This window comes from Castanea sativa, chromosome 6 (genome assembly GCF_040712315.1).
Source record: "Castanea sativa cultivar Marrone di Chiusa Pesio chromosome 6, ASM4071231v1".
Classification (NCBI taxonomy): Eukaryota; Viridiplantae; Streptophyta; class Magnoliopsida; order Fagales; family Fagaceae; genus Castanea; species Castanea sativa.
Window position 1 is genome coordinate 30,183,866 of NC_134018.1, and position 2,675 is coordinate 30,186,540.

The 2,675-nt window shown below is 32.4% G+C and overlaps 1 pseudogene; it reads right to left on the reverse strand.

Moving 5' to 3' along the window:
- Positions 1 to 2,231: 2,231 nt before the first annotated feature.
- Positions 2,232 to 2,328, reverse strand: LOC142641823 (U2 spliceosomal RNA; annotated as a pseudogene).
- Between the last annotated feature and the right edge of the window lie 347 nt (positions 2,329 to 2,675).

Genomic DNA, 2,675 nt, shown 5'->3' on the forward strand with positions numbered 1-2,675 from the left:
AAATCCCCCTGCCATCTTTGGTAATTGAGGTCAAGGTAGAGCAGCAAGAAAGGCACTCAAGCTAGCTGTCAAACTGGGCTTTGATCACATCATACTCAAAGAAGGCTTTGAAACTTTATACAAGGCTTTGAAAACAGAAGGTAGCAACTTAGCACCCTACGAACACTTAGGCTGCATTTGGTAAGATGTAAAATAATTTCAAGTGAAAATATTTTCGGAGAAGGAAAATATTTTCTAGTGTTTGGTTGCATTTTAAAAATTATATTAGAAAATAATTTCAAGTGTTTGGTAACATTTTGAAAATGCAAATTTTCTTCTAGTTTCTAACATTTTATCAACTTCCAAACAAATTTTATAATAGAAAATTGCAATATATAAACTTTTAAAAGAAACAAAATCAAATTAAAACCATTAAAACTCTCAAACTCGGTCAAACCAGAGAGAGGGAGGAAGAAAGAGTGAGAGATTGAGGGAAAGAGAGAGGTAGATCGAGAAACTTGGTTGATATTGGGTCAAAGGGGGGGGGGGTTGATCTAGAGGCGGTGACAATGATCTTTGGAGGTGACTACAAGATCGGTCATGGTGGGTAGATCTAGAGGGCGGCGGCGATGAGATCGAGAGAGCTGGAGGAGACAAGTTTCAGGGCAGCGGCGACAAGGACGAGATGATCAAATCGGGGTGGGTTTAGCTGGGTTCATCGGGGATAGATCGGCGGCTGGGTTCATCGAGGAAATGCAATGCTCGAAGATGGGTTTGAGTACAACAGAGGAGCAAAGGCGGCACGATCAGGAGAAGAAAAGCCAAGGAAGACAAGGAAATAGCACTGACCAGCCCATGGAGGGGAATGAACAAAGCGATTTGACTCGCGATAGGTTTGTGTGGATTGGAGATTGGACCAACTTACTGCTCTCTCTCTCTCTCTCTCTCTCTCTATTTTCAGTCTGTAAAATGAGATTTGAAGGTAAAATAACTATGTAGTTAGTTTTACAGAGTTAGGAACTCTATTTTACGGTCAACTGAAATTTATTTTCAGTTTGACCAAATTTTCATGCGTACCCAAACACCCTCAAGGGTCCCGATTTCCTTTACAGTCGATACAAATGCAGCCTTAGTGTGAGACATGTTATTTCTTAGTACACACTTCTCAATTTTTAAAATATCTCTTGTATGTAGACTTGGTAATAGTTTGTCTCATTCTTTAGCAAAGAAATAAAAATTCCTAGCTCATATGTTAGTCTAGATGGAAGATGTACCACCAGACCTCCTATTTGTAATACAGGCTGATTTCACTAGCCCTGGACTTCTTTCTCCAAAAAAAAAAAAGGGTATGAGATATATTGTTATTTCAACAAAAAATATGTCATTTTGGAATGGTTTTTTTTATATTATATAGAACTATAATTTTTGTAGGTATGTAATCTTTATTCTTTATTAAGTTATTTTGTGAGTATTTTGTGATCGTATGATAAGATATAATTTTTTATACAAAATTCTCAATTCTTTTCCTTGAAAATTCAAAAATATTTATTAACTATTCAAAATAAATATTTTAAAAGGACTCATTTGGTTAAGATTTTTTAAAAGAATAGACCATCAAGGAAGGAAAATAGGATGAAGATCTTTTTTCATCCATTTGGTATGACTGAAAGCTCAGAGAACGAAAAACATTAACATGTGGCATTTTCCATGTAGGACCACAAACTTAATCCCAAATCGGAGAGAAAAAGATAAAAGAAAATAGGGAAAGAGTATACAATTAGATTTTTACCCGTCTATTTACCATATGCTTTTTTAATACCATATATTTTTTTAATAAAAAAATTTGTTGCTTCGCTTTGGGATTACTAGTGCTTCTTTTTCTTTTTGTTACTTATCGAATATATAATTATATATACATGCCTTGATTTTGTGGAAAGTATGAAATTAAAAAAGAAATCTCTTTTTTTTTTTGAGAGAGAGAGTTTCAACCTATGGCGTCCACTCCTGATAATAGCTCTTTATTATCAAACCAAGACATCAATTAGTTTTTGGTGTAGGCGAGGATAGAACCCCAGCTCTCTTATATAACCATCAGAGACTTTACCAACTGAACTAACTGGAACCCACAAAAAGAAATCTCCATTTATAAATATAATACCAGACTATCAGTACTCTTCTTAATAAATGATGTAACTATTAACCTACCCAAAAAAAAAATTGATGTAATTATTATCTTATTGCTCATATTTAACAAGAAGTCCATTGTTAGCCCTTTGGTTCTAAAAATATAAATAAATGAATGAAAAGGTATATTACACTTGATCTTGGCCAAAAGGCCGAGAAAGGTATAAAGAAAAGGTATATAATTAGCCAATGACAAAGCTTGAGCATCAATCCTAATATTCATTTTTAAGTTTTAGCATTATTGAAATTAAATTTTAAATAAATGATATAAAAAATAATAAATAAATAAAAGGTTTCTTTTATAATAGGGGTATAATAGTCATTAACATAATATTGTTATTGATTTCCTTCATTTTTCCTTCCCAAGTATATAAAGAAAGAAAAGTTATATATATTAGTAGTATATATATATGTGTGTGTGTGTGATGCGTGGACTAATTAAAAATTATACGTAAATAAAATAAATTTTATAAATATAATTAAAATTTTATTGATAATTAATAAATTACTTA